Source organism: Dioscorea cayenensis, chromosome 11 (assembly GCF_009730915.1).
Source record: "Dioscorea cayenensis subsp. rotundata cultivar TDr96_F1 chromosome 11, TDr96_F1_v2_PseudoChromosome.rev07_lg8_w22 25.fasta, whole genome shotgun sequence".
In the NCBI taxonomy this organism is placed as follows: Eukaryota; Viridiplantae; Streptophyta; class Magnoliopsida; order Dioscoreales; family Dioscoreaceae; genus Dioscorea; species Dioscorea cayenensis.
Window position 1 is genome coordinate 7566733 of NC_052481.1, and position 15081 is coordinate 7581813.

Genomic DNA, 15081 nt, shown 5'->3' on the forward strand with positions numbered 1-15081 from the left:
GTTTTGGAGAGATTCTACTGGCTCACGATATCGTTATTCCTTTGGAAGAAGGTTGGTAGGGGAGCTTGAGTCGAGGCGTGTCCTATCTTGGTCAAGGAATCCTTGGATGATGAGTAGAGGACTTTCCACAAGACCATCGACAAGACTATCGAGATTTCTCTATGGATTCATTGTTTTTATATTCTATTTCTTTGATTGTACTTAGCTCCATGGAGAGCTAAACCCCTAGTGGGTACTTTGGGTATATGTGAACCCTAGGATGTATTTGTTCCATTGAATCTTTTTATTATGCTTTCAATTAATTGATGTTTGTTGTGAGTTCCAACCTTGAATGCTTGATTGTATGAACATTTCCCCTAGAGTGACACTAGGGTTGAGAGTTTTATTGGTAACCTTGTAAGTGAGTGACACACCACGAGCATTAGATAAAGCTGGGTTAGAGAGGGGTTGAGAGGGTGAGTCGAGAGGTACATGAGGCGTCCCCTTTACCCTCGGGCGTGATAGATTCTACCTCCGTTCCTCGGGTTCTTTGCGGCCATAATAGACTGAATGGTCTAAGGGATGACCCTCCAGCTGGGGGCTTAGTTGCGGCGTGCAGTGGTGAAGCGTTGAGGGTGATCTTAGTATCTAGGGCTTAATTGTGGCTAGGGACCTTCACGTGGACAAAAGGGTTAGGGTCTATAATTAGGAAGAGATTTATCACTTGGAATCCCTAGAGCTCATTGCAACTCTATTCGAGTCGCGAGGTTGAGAGGTTGTCTAATCTCTCCTCCGGGACACGTATAGAGTTAGGCATAGTTGACCTTAGATTTGGGACTATGTATTTAAGGATTTCCATGACTCACAATTGCATTGATTAGGAAGCATAATAGAGGGTTCTTGCACTTGATACAATTCTCCTAGGCGGAGCATTATCTGAGTACCCCATCTTTATTGATTGTCTTACCTCCTCCTTTACTTGTGCTCTCTTACTTATTGTTTTTACTTTTGAGAATTGAATCATTGTCACACTTATCACTATTAATTTTTCATATAGCTAAGAAGCAGACTAAGTGTTTTTATTCTCTACTCCTTGTGGATTCGATACCCGCTCATCCGGGATTATTACTTCGACAAACCCGTGCGAGTTCCGGGATATACATAGAGGAACTTGTCAAATGCAACCTTTCGAGGAGATAGGGAGTATTGTTTTTGATTAGCTTCTCCCACATTTATTATTGATAGATATACATTATGAGCGAGCTTGCATGTGTACATTAGGGGACAATGTCCAACTTAAGTGTGGGAGGGAGTTTCATTGTGCACATATCTCTTTTTATATTAGTTTTTGATTGATATACATGCTCACATAGCCAATGGTGGTTCACCTTAGTTGCAATGATTGTATTCTTGAGTTTAGGAGAATTTTTAACATCGAATGTCTTCATGATCTAGTTTTTGCTTGAATTTGTAGGAATTTTTGCCCAATTTACACTTGTTGCACTACTCACTTTTTAAACTCTTTTGGAAACTCATGTTCGATGTTAAAGGGACTAGTTATTGTTGTTTCTTTTGTTAAAAAAATGGTGAAATAAAAAGAAAGAACAAAAATAGTTTTTATTGTTTAGTTGAGCTTGTTGGGTGGAAAGAGCTACCACCTATGAAGTATGAAGCTACTCTCACAAGTCAGATACTAGTTATGCCCTAATGAGAGAAAGAGTTATTTCATAGGATGAGTGAAAGCTACCAATCTGGTAGAAAGAGCAACCACCTCGAAAGTGTGAAAGCCACCTTAGCGGCTTCTTTGGAAATGGCTACCTTAGAAGATGTGTGAAGCTGCTACCATCTTTGATATTTTTATTCTTGTTTGTAGCTAAATAAGTCCCTTGTACTTAGAAACTTTGAGGGAGTATACTTGGGGTTGTTTTGAGTGAGTTCACACACTTACATGATTTTGGGTTTGTTATTTTTTGATTTGTCATATATAGTGTTGAAATCTCCCTTGTAGAATGCTCTCTTTGTATACTTTAGTGAACCTAAGGCCAAGCACTTTCAATATTTCCTTCATCTATACTTTAATTTTTTAATTTTTGCTTGAGGACAAGCAAAATCTTAAAGTAGTGAGGGAGTTTGATGAGTGCACATGTGGTAAGAATATGAAGTGTTCTTTCCTTATGATGAGCATTACTTTTTCTCGGGTTTTTAATGCTAATATGTGTGCATTTATGTTACTTTTATGCATATAGCGTTGTGAAGCCCGAAGGTTAGAGAAAAAAAGCCCGATCGTAAATACACTATTTGGAAGAAAATCTTGAGAATGCTCAAAGCGAAGACATAAGTCGAGGGTTGAAAATGCGGGGAATGTGTGCCAACCTCCTCATATTCAAGTTAGCACAACAATTTAGAGAGGGCACAAGGGTAGTCACATTCAAGCGTTACCAGCTTGTGCATGTATAGCAAGATCTCCACCAACATGTCCGTTACTGAAGAAGCAAAGTGACAACCCCCCTTGTGTATGTCCGTAAGTGCATGGGTTTGTCAAAAGTAATAAAATCCCGGATAAGTGGGGTATCGTATCCACGAGGGAGTAGTTAATAAAAACACTTAAATTGTTTCTTAACTAAGTGAAAGATAAATAGTGATATATGTGACAAGATGTGAAATAACAAAAGTAAAAGAACAAGAAAAAAAGAGCACAAGTCAAAGGAGAAGGTAAAGGCAATCGATATAATTGGGGTACCGGATATTGTTCCTCCTAGGACAATCATTTCAAGTGCAAGAACCCTCTATTATACTTCCTAATTGATGCAATAATGAGTCATGGAGATCATTAAATACATGGTCCCAAATCTAAGGTCAACCATGCCTAACTCTATACATGTCCCGGAGGAGAAATTAAATAACCTCTCAACCTCCCACTCGTTTAGAATTGCAATGAGTTCTAGGGATTCCAAGTTATAAATCCCATTCGTAGATGTATATCTAACCCTTTGGTCCAAGTGGAAGGTCCCTAGCCACAATTAAGCCCTAGGTACTAAAATCACTTCAGCGCTTCACTCTATTGTACCCATGCAACTAAGCCCCGATGGAGGTCATCCTTTAGCCCATTCACTCTACTATGACCACAAATAACTTGAGAAAAATGGAGGTAGAATAAATCACACAGGAGGGAAAGGGGATGCTCCGCTACCTATCGACTCACCCTCTCAACCCTCTCCAATCTAGCTTTGTCTAACTCTCGTGGTGTGTCACTCACTCACAAGGGTTACCAACAAGAACTCTCAACTCTAGTGTCACTCTAAGGGAGTTTTCATACAATCAAGCATTAAAGATTAGAACTCAAATAAAACATCAATTATTTGAAAGCATAATAAAAAGGTTCAATGAAACGAATACATCCTAGGGTTCACAAATACCCAAGTACCCACTAGGGGGTTTAGCTCTCTATGGAGCTAATTACAATCAATAAAAATCAAATGTAAAAAGCAAAAAAATCCATAGAAAACCCCTCGATAGTTGTGGTGATGGTCTTGTGGAGACACCTCTACTCATCCAACGGTCCCTTTGTCCGACCTATGATACACCCTAGCTCGACTCGGTGTCGACGAAAAGCTCTCCCAACTAACCATCTTCCAAAGCAGAAGCGATGTTAGAGCCATAGAACCACTCCAAATCCCTAGCCAATACCTCACCAAATCCTAGCCACAGTCCTCTCTCAAGTTGGGGAAAAGATGGATAAAAGAATTCTGAAATTGGGGCTGAAATCGGACTTAAATAGTGTTGGAATCAGGAATCCACTCCCCCATGTGGACGCCCTTGTGCATTTTTTGTATGAGCGTGTGACATACTTAGCATTTGGGCCAATGTCTTAGCAAAAGTAATATTGATGTGGAGTTGCTTGAACAAACTTAGGAACTTCTTGTACTGTTCATCCCCTTGGTCATTCTTCAATCTAGAGGGATAAGGGATCCTTGGCTTGAAAGGTGGAGGTGTCACCTCCTTCTCTTTGTTTGTTCCCACTTCAACCTCTATAACCTCCAGTGCGTGTTCATTTAACTTCTCACTCGGAAGCCTACCGTCGACCTCACGACCACTTCTCAAAGTGATCGCCTTCACATGCTCTCTAAGGTTGGTCTTGGTATTGCTTAGCAAACTTCCATGTGGCCTTTCCGATAAGAACTTCGTAATCTGCCCCACTTGATTTTCAAGATTATGTAAGGATGCGCTATGGTTGAGAAGTGTAGCCTTAACTGATTCAAACCTTGTATTTAACGATTGCACAAACCTAGTTAAGGTCTTTTCCAAATCTGTCATTCGGGTCTCCAAACCTGAAACTTTGTTTCCACATTTGGGCCTTATTATTTGAAACTGGGTGGCCCCATGGCCTTTTGTGGACCTTTGTTGCTCCATGAGAAATTGGGATGATTCTTCCAACCCGTATTGTAGGTGTTGTTGTATGGGTTCCCTTGAGTTCTCATCCTATTACCCTACAAAATCGGCGTTCTCAACCCAGAAGATGCATCACTAATAGATATCGGGCAATCGGAGGAAGCATGTCCTCCACCACACCCAGTGCAAGTAATCATGACCGCTACTCTGTTCGAAGTTAGAAGATCTAACTTCTTACTCAGTGATTCCACTTGAAGTCATTGTATCTATCTCATGGAGACCGGCCACCTTTTTCTTCTCCCTGGCATTCTATTGGTAGCTGTTTAACCCTATTTCTTCAATTAATTGAAGAGCCTCACCGGGGATCTTGCTACCTAAGGTACCTCCTGCTGCCACATCTAAGAGTTGCCTTGTACTCGGGATTCGAGACCATTGTAAAAGGTGCGAACAATCATCCACTACTGGGGAATCCGTGTTGCGGGCATTTTTCTTAGGGAGCTCCTTGACCCTTTCCCACATCTCAAAGAGACTCCAATTCCAATTGTTCAAAGGATGAGATCTCATTTCTAAGCTTTGCGATTTTTTCGGGAGGAAATAATGGCCAAGAAAAGCTTCTACCATCTCCTCCCATGTGGTAATTGATGCTCTAGGTAATGAGCGTAGCCACTGCTTTGCTCTCCCTTTCAAGGAAAATGGGAAGGCCCTCAACTTGATGGCATCATCCTTTACCCCATTTATCTTTACATATCACACACTCGAGAAAGTTCTCTATATGATTGTTTGGATCCTCATTGGCCAAACCATTAAAAGCTGCCGGATTGTTGCAACTATATGGATGAATGCCGTCTTTAGCTCGAAGTTTTGAGCTATAATCGGGGCATGCACAATGGTCGATTGTGTCCCCAATACTGAAGGTCTCGCATAATCGGATAATGTCAGCTCTCTGCTCGATTACATTACGCCATGTTTTTCAGATTCTTCTACTTCCAAATCATCTAGATTGGACTATTCTTGCACGAGGTTCTTTCCCTTTTTATTCTAAGTGTATGTTCAAGCTCGCGATCTCCTTCAATCGAGTATGGAGGGATTTCCCTTGGGTCATAACACAGGGTGCACCAAAAAGAATGGAAACCAAAAATCGAGCGATGATAGAATAAGAAAATATGAAATAGAATGAATAAATAAATAGCTAAGAAAAAAACAAAAGTGCAAAAGTATCTCTAAAGCGCCTACTCCCCGACAGCGGCGTCAAAAACTTGACACGTCCGAATATGCGTGTACACCACAAGTGCACGAGTTGTTGAAGTAATAATCCCGGATGAGTGGTTATCGTATCCACAGAGTAGGGAATAAAGACACTTAAATTGTTTCTTAACTAATATGGAAGATGAATAGTGATATATGTGACAAGATTCAATTCTCAAGAGTAAAAGCAACAAGAAAGAGAGCACAAGTAAAAGGAGAAGGTAAAGGGAATCGATAAATATGGGGTACCCGGTATTGATTACGCCTAGGACAATCGTTTCAAGTGCAAGAAACCTCTATTATGCTTCCTAATTAATGCAATAGTGAGTCATGGAAATCCTTAATTGCATACTCCCATATCTAAGGTCAACCATGCCTAACTCTATACTTGTCCCGGAGGAGAAATCGAACAATCTCAACACCTCACACTCGTATAGAATTGCAATGAGCTTTAGGGACTCAAAATGATAAATCCTATTTCTATGTATAGACCTAACCCTTTGGTCCAGGTGAAAGATCCCTAGCCACAATTAAGCCCTAGATGCTAAAATCACTTCAACACTTCACTCCGTTGCACTCATAACTAAGCCCCAGCGAAAGGTCATCCGTTAACCCATTAACTCTACTATAACCGCAAAGAACTCTTGGAATGTGAAAGTAGGATAGATCATATCGGAAGGGAAAGGGGCAGCTCCGCTACCTCTCGACTCACCCTCTCAACCCTCTCCAATCTAGATTTGTCTAACTCTCATGATGTGTCACTCACTCACAAGAGTTACCAAGAAGAACTCTCAACCTTAGTGTCACTCTAGGGGAGTATTCATACAATGAAGCATACAAGATTGGAACTCACAATAAACATCAATTAATTGAAAGCATAATAAAGAGATTCAATGAAACGAATACATCCTATGGTTCACAAATACCCAAGTACTCACTAGGGGTTTAGCTCTCCATGGAGCTAGATACAATCAATGAAATTGAATGTAAAAAAACAAAAGCATCCATAGAAAAACCCCCTCGTTAGTCATGGTGATGGTCTTGTGGAGAGTCCTCTACTCAGTCGTAAGGGTCCCTTTGTCCGACCCTAGGATACACCTTACCGGATTAGTGCCGATGAAAGCTCTGCCACTAACCGTCTTCCAAATGGCGCGCGATGCCGGAGCCGTAGAACCTCTCCAAAGCCCTAGCCAATACCTCTCAAAAACCCACGCGAGCCCTCTCTCAAGTTGGGGAAAAGATGGAGAAAAAGAATGCTAAAATCCGGGGCTGAAAATCGACTTTTTAAAGAGTGGAATCGGGAATCCACACTACCCTTGTGCCACTCTAAATGGTTATACTAACTTGAATACGAGGAGGTTGGCACACATTCCCGCATCTCGAACCCGACCTGTGTCTTTGCATTTTAACCTTAGCAAGATTTCCTCCAAATTGGTGCATTTACAACCCCCATTGGCTTCTTTCTTTCATATTCGGCCTCACAACCCTACCTGCATAAAAGTAACATAACTACACACATATTAGCGTTAAAACCACAGAAAAGTAATGCTCAACACAAGGAAAGAACACTTCGTATTCTTATCCCACAAGCACTTATCAGCCCTCTATGGGGCAAGTTATAAAACAATAGAGTGAATAGCAATGTAAACTATAGATAAAACCCCCCTTGAATTCATGATGATGGCCATGATGGATCGCTCAATGTCTTGAAGAATCCTTCTCTGAAGCTAGGTTGCCGAAGGGCCCCTCAATGATATGACAGAAAATATCAATCAAAGTTGGTGAAGAATGGCCCCTAATATCACCAAAGACCTCCTCTAAAACCCTAGCCACCTTGCCCTCTAAGTGCTAGCAAAAAGCCTCCAAAGAATAGGGCAAATGGCCTATTTATAGTCAGAAATCACGGTGCATCATGTGCTCTCACGGCACGTGTCGATTTCTCATGTACCCGGCATGACTGCATGAATTTCCACGCGTCGCGTGGAATTTCCACGTGATCGCTTGAGCGATAATTCGATATAATACTACTATAGTAAAAATGCTACAATATTTTTGCTACGAGTGTTTAGCTATGGTACTCTTCACAGCAGTGGTCCAAACACTCTTCTATTGAGGGCCACATGGCGGGCACACGTCCATGTGGTAGGCTATAAGACTTTTATTCATCGACACATCCTTGAAAGGTCTTGCAATCTTCACAAAGAGAAGAAACATGAAGATGTGACTGCCTTTATACCATTCCAACTAGTAAATTGGCTTGAATCTCCTTGAGGTTGGCACACGCCCATATGTATTTGAGCACAACTTGTGTCTTCACATTTTTTTCAATCAATACTTCATGAAAAAAAGCGATAAAATCTGAGAAAAAGTAATGCTCAATGTAAAAATACTTCAGTATTACTTATACACAAGCACTTATCAAACTCCCCACACTTAAGCTTTTGCTTATCCTCAAGCAAAAATTAAAAAAACATTAAAAGCCTCTAAGAAGGAAAGATTGAAAGTGCTTAGCCTTAGGTTCACCAAAAAGCATGCAAAGGAAGCATTCTACAAGTAAGGAGAAATTTCAACACCGAATAAGAAAAAAATACATAGTCTAGCTAAAAAAACTTGAATCAAAAAGGACAACAACCCGATATCGTGTAAGTGTGCGTAAACTTACTCAAGTCAACCCAATGTATACTCCTCAAAGCTCTAATTAAGAGGTATTTATTTATGTTCAAAAAAAGAAAAAGACAAGGTAGTAGCTCCACACATCCTCTACGGTAGCCCTTTTTTATAAGTGGCCGCTAAGGTGGCTTTCACAATTTCAAGGTGGTAGCTTTTTCTACCGGGGTAGTAGCTTTCACTCATCCCATAAGATATCTCTTTCTCTCATTAGGGGCATAACTAGTATCCGACTTATGAGAGTAGCTTCATAATTCATAGGGTGGTAGCTCTTTCCACCCAATGCACAACAAAAACAAAACAACTATTTTTTTCAAAGAAATTAAAAACAGAAAACAAACTAAAAAGCAATCCCTTTTTAACGTCGAACTTTGAGTTTCCACAAGGCTTAATGAGTGAATAGTGCAACAAGTGTCAATCGGGACAAAACATTCCTAAAAAAATTCAAGTAAAACTAGAGCATGAGAATATTGAATGTCAAAAAAATTCTCCTAAACTTAAGAATACGACCATTGCAATTAAGGTGAACCGCCACTAGCTACATTAGCATGAACAATGAAGCATAAGTATAGAACATGTGTAATGTGAACTCCCCTCCCCCCCAAACCCCACACACACACACACACACTCTTAATATTAACATTACCCTCAATGTACGCATGCAAGCACAATAAAGAAGTATAACAATCAAAACCATGTGTGGAGATGTGCAATTGAAATAGTACTTCCTTGAACTCTTAATGGTACATTTGATGGAGCTATATCCATTGAGAGTTAAGTTCCAATGGGTTGTGGAGCATACACGGCCATGTGAATATCGCATCGACCATGCTAATGACTATTCCTCAAATTCCATACTCACAAGACCATCTGCACGTATACACAAGGGGTTTTAATGAAGCTCGACAAAAACAAATTAAACTCGACTCTATAAAGATATGAAAATAAAATACAACATGAAACAACTGAAAAGCAATAATATAAACTTTGAAGGAAGATCCTTTCTAAGTAATACAAGTCCAAAATAAATGCAGAAATAAAATATGAAAAACATAAAAATAAGTAAAGTAAAGACGCCTCAAACGTCGATGTCGACTGCTGCTCTTGGTGGTGATGGTGGTGCTGGTGATGCCGGAGGATTGGATGGAGCTCTGGGTCTCATGACAAAAGGAGAAGTCGGACCTCGCTTGAGAATCTGCTGTAAGATATCGAGACACGTCATCACCTCTATGTAGTTCGCAGCCTATGTCACACCCCGTCCCGTGAGTCCCACACATGACATACCGCCACGACAACCCGGGGAGGTCAAACACCTACCTCAACCCTAGATCAACTTAAGGCTAACCTATTCCCTGTACGAAACCACTATAACAATTAGAAATAGTTTAACAGTACACCATACACAATTATTCCTACACATGCTCATCCATTTAATACAAGATATGAGTCATAGATAATCATGACATGGAGTTCATAATGACAATAATAATAATAACAACTCGAAGTAGAAGGTATTCTTCTCATACACATTATGATCTAACTGTTATAACGAAATATCTCAATAGTATGATCTGACTATCATAACAAAGTATCTCAATTAAAGAAAGATGTAATAGGGTTCGACAACACATAGTGGATCCTTGATAATACATGCCAAGGAATAAGCAACATACACAACTCAAAATGTTAAGAGAGACACAACTCTTACGAAGCACTTCACGTCTCCACCCTTACACTATGCCATCACCTGGGAGGAAGATAGAGTGAGTGAGTAACTTGGTTACTCAGTAAGGGGTTGAACATGGGATTATAGCTCAAGCATGATCAATTGAATGTAAGATGCTGTAAACTTGTTTCTATTCTGAATAAGAACAAAAATAATCTAAAGAACAAATATAACATAAGATTATAGGCTTTTTGAATCAAATGCAAAATGAAATCCCTTGGAAATTATCGAGAAATCCATACAATTATGGAATCCAGTTTCACACATTCTTTTCAATAGCTTCAAATGTCAAAAGGCTTAGAGATAAATAAATCAACAAATCAGTAGTATCCAAATTAGCCTTGAAAACCCTCCATCACTAACTGATAAGTGCTTTTGTACATTTTATAATACAAAAGTATTCTTTTTTTCTTATGATGAGCATTAATTTTTCTCAGATTTTTATCGCTAATGCATGTGTATTTGTGTTCTTTTTTTGTGCATGTGGGGTTGTGGAGACAAATATAGAAGAAAGAAGACAAAGTAGATTGCGAGTGCACTTAGTTGATGAAATCTTAGAGTGAACAAACTTGAAGACTCAAATTATGCTCAATGACATGTGAGTGTGTGCCAACCTTTGTGGTGTTCAAGGAAATATGCAAATTAGAGAGGCACAAAGGTAGTCACACTCATGTGTTCCGACTTGTACAAAACTAGGAACATTATCGTCAAATGTGCTTTTATTTAAAAATTCAAAGCAATCTACAACATAGACATGTGCCCGTTTATGTTGTCTCAATGAAAAGTTTGGATTCGGGAGTATTTTGGCAGAGTATTGTAGGAGAGTCTTGTAGAAACTCATTGTAGCGATTCTCATTCACGGTAGCAGAAAAATTATTTCCTGGAGATTCACATGGGCGTGTGGAAATTCCACACGGCTATGTGGATGCTCGATTCCAGCCCTATTTAAGTCATGATTTCAGCCCAATTTTAGAATCCTCTTTTCCATATTTTGTCTATCTTTTCTCCACCTTTGGAGGCCCTCGTGGATAGGTTTTGGAGAGGCTTTGGCTATGTTTTTGGAGGGGTTTATGGCCTTTGACATTGTGTTTCCTTCGGAAAAGAGTTATTGGGGGAGCTTTTACGTCGGCACCGATCCGGTGAGGTGTGCCCTAGAGCTAGCGAGGGACCTTTTGGAGAAAAGCACGGCCACTCCACAAGACCATCGAGGGCGAATACCAAGGGGTTTTATTTATGGATTGCATATTTTTATTTTCAATTTCATTATTGATTATATTTTGCGCCACGGAGAGCTAAACCCCTAGGGGGTACTTGGACTTGTAAACCCTAGGATGATGTTGTTTTTCTTTGACCTTTTATTATGCTTCCTTTAATTGATTTTTTAATTGAGTTCCAATGTTGAATGCTTATTGAGTTGATATTTCCTTAGAGTAACACTAGGGTTGAGAATACATTTTGGTAATTCTTGTCGATGAGTGACACACTGTGCGGGTTAGACCATACTAGATTGGAGAAGGTTGAGAGGGTGAGTCGAGAGGTAGCAAAGCGCCCCCTTTCTCCTCCACCGTTATTTATCCTACCTTCACATTCCAAGAGTTCTTTGTGATTACAATTAAGTGAAGTGCTAAGAGACAAAATCTGCTGGGGCTTAGTTGTGCAAGCAACAGAGTGAAGCGTTGAAGTAATCCTTAGTATCTGGGGCTTAGTTGTGACTAGGGTTCTTTCACCTAGACCAAAGGGTCAGATCTATATTAAGGAATAGGGTTTATAACTTGGATTCCCTAGAGCCTAAAGCAACATAGCACACTGTGAGGTGTCGAGAGTGAGAGATTTCTCCACCAGGGTATAGTTTAGGGTTAGTCATGATTGACCTTAAGTTTTGGGACCGTGTGTTTAAGGATCTCCATAACTCATTAAGCATTAGTTAGGGAACATAATGATTGGTCTTGCACTTGTAACAATAGTCCTAGGGTGAGCAATGTCCGAGTGCCCCATTTATCGTCGATTGCCTCTCCTATCTTTTATTTGTGTCTCCTTCTTCTTTTCTTATTTCTATTTGCATTGATTCTTATTCACATCATTATCGATTCATATTCATTCTAGTTAAATAGCAATCTTTGTGTTTCAAATCACTATTCCCTATGGATTCGACTACCCACTCACCGGGGTATTATTACTTCGGCAAACCCGTGCTCTTGTGGTACATATGAAAAAAGGCATTTGTCACTAACCGTGGCCTCGGTTAGGTCTGGAGCCACCAAGATGCATGTATCTTGGCATTGGCCATTGGGATGTCCGTGTGGTGACTCTGAATAACCCAACTATATCCAAGTCTGGGCTCTACGCTCTCACCTAAAATGGCATAACTTGTTTGATGGTTTTCCACACCACCAATAAACAGGCCGGCCCATGGAAACCATCCACTTCTTATAGCAGTAAGTGCTAGAGCTCGGCTCCCATGTCAACATCAAAACACTTAAATAACAATCCATCCCGTAGGCTTAATATGTACATCAACATGATAACATGATTCCCATTTAAGTAATCACAAGTGTTCACAATTCCAAATCTCACTCCAAGAGTGAATAGCTTGGTTATAACATTTGCCTTGAAATCCTTTCATCAAGAGCATCATACAAAAGTATCTTTGGAAAATGTACTTCAAGGATTTCATCATCACAATAAATATTCAACTTAGTTTTCACATGCCTTTTTGGTCATCATAACAAGAACATTAAATCTCTTTAAAATGCATAATTTGAAACATAAATGTGAAAACATAGGGTTTCCAAACCACGAGAATATATATATATATATAATTTGCAAATATTCATGCAATAAGCCAAATCACAAATCGCCATGATATCTAAACTCCATATAAAACTTTTAAGGAGGTTTAGCAATAAGGAGTTTATCACTCAAAGGCAAGCAACATAAACATTAGAAAAACATGCATTATTTATAGTCCATGATTTAATAAATCCCACTCACAAAATTGTTGAGCTAGGAACCTCCGGTGTTACTTCTACACCAGCTCTTTCTCTTTGCTTGAAGTTTCACATCTAATAAGTGCTTGTGTGATAAGAAAAACAAAGTGTTCTTTCCTTATGATGAGCTTTATTTTTCTCGAGTATTAACACTAATATGTGTGCATTTATGTTACTTTCAAGCATGTAGGGTTGTGAAGCCGAAGGTTAGAGAAAGAAGCCAATGTAGATCGTGAATGCAGCATTTGGAGGAAGTCTTAAGAAGGTTCAAACGCAAAGACATAAGTCGGGTTGAAGATGCTAGAATGTGTGCCAACCTCCTTGTATTCAAGTTAGCACAACAATTTGGAGGAACACAAAGGGCGATCATATTCAAACATTACGGCTTGTGTATGTATAGCGAGATCTCCAACAATGTTTCTGTTTATTGAAGAAGCAAAGTGATCTATGTCGTAAACGTGTGGTCATTTACGTTACCTCGATGAAAACATGGATTCGGAAGTGTTTCGGGGCCGATCTTGTGAGAGGGAGTCTTGTAGCAAACAATGTAGAAGGTCTTGTTCATAGCCGACCCGAAGAAGGAATAAAAAAATAGAATCCACATGGCTGTGTGGAAATTCCACACACCCGTGCAAAAAATCCACAGGGGCGCTGACATGGGTGTGTGGATTCCAGATTCCAACCCTATTTAAGGCCGATTTCAGCCCCAATTTCAGCATTCTTTTCCCCATCTTTTCCCCAACTTGAGAGAGGGCAGCGGCTAGGATTTTGAGAGGTATTGGCTAGGGATTTGGAGAGGTTCTATGGCTCTAACATCATGCTCCATTTGGAAGAAGGTTGGTGGGAGAGCTTTCATCGGCACCGATACGGTGAGGTGTATCCTAGGCCGGACAAAGGGACCCTTGGACGAGTAGAGGACTCTCCACAAGACCATCGCCATGACTATCGAGGGGGTTTTATGTGGATTCTTTGCTTTTGTATTTGATATCATTGGTTGTAATTAGCTCCATGGAGAGCTAAACCCCTTAGTGGGTACTTGGATAATTGTGAAACCTTGGATGCATTCATTTCATTGTTCCTTTTTATTATGCTTTCAATTAATTGATGTTTTATTTGAGTTCTAATCTTGTATACTTGATTGTGTGAATACTTTGTTATAGTGACACTAGGGTTGAGAGTTCTTGTTGGTAACTCTTATGAATGAGTGACACACCATGAGAGTTAGACAAAGCTAGATTGGAGAGGGTTGAGAGGGTGAGTCAAGAGGTAGCGGAGTGTCCCCTTTCCCCTCTGGTGTGATTTATTTTACCTCCATTTCATTGAGCTCTTTGTGGTCATAGTAGAGTGAATGCGCTAAGGGATGACCTTCTGCCGGGGCTTAGTTGCAGGGGTAATGGAGTGAAGCGTTGAAGTGATTTTAGCACCTAGGGCTTAATTGTGGCTAGGGACCTTCCACCTAGACCAAAGAGTTAGGTCTACATCTAGGAAGAGGATTTATCACTTGGAATCCCTAGAACTCATTGTGATTCTATATGAGTGCGAGGTAGGGAGGTTATTCAATTTCTCCTCTGGGACATCTATAGAGTTAGGCATGGTTGACCCTAGATTTGGGACCATGTATTTAAGGATCTCTATAACTCATTAATGCATTAGTTAGAAAGCATAATAGAGGGTTTTGCACTTGAAATGATTGTCCTAGGCGGAACAATATCCGGGTACCCCACTTATATCGAATGCCTTACCTTCCTTTACTTGCACTCTTTCTCTTGTTTCTTTTACTTTTCTTACATCTCATTTTTTCACACAAATCACTATTCACTTTTCGTTTAGTTAGGAAAAAATTTAAGTGTTTTTATTTCCTACTCTCTATGGATATGATACCCACTCATCTGGGATTTATTACTTTGACAAACCGGTGTACTTGCGGGACATACGCAAGGGCCGTTGTCAAGTTTTTGGCACCGTTGCCGGGGAGTAGGCATTTAGAGATACTTTGCACTTTTTTTTCTTAACTATTCATTCATTCATTCTATTTCACTTCTTCTTTTCTATCATCATTCTGATTTTGTTTTCTTTCTTTTGGTGCAG

At 39.9% G+C, this 15081-nt stretch overlaps 1 non-coding gene across 1 annotated transcript; it reads left to right on the forward strand.

The window, feature by feature from the left end:
• Window positions 1-4835: 4835 nt before the first annotated feature.
• On the forward strand, window positions 4836-4942 carry LOC120272890. Its single transcript, XR_005540423.1, has one exon. It is a non-coding gene; the product is annotated as a small nucleolar RNA R71 (small nucleolar RNA).
• Window positions 4943-15081: the final 10139 nt, after the last annotated feature.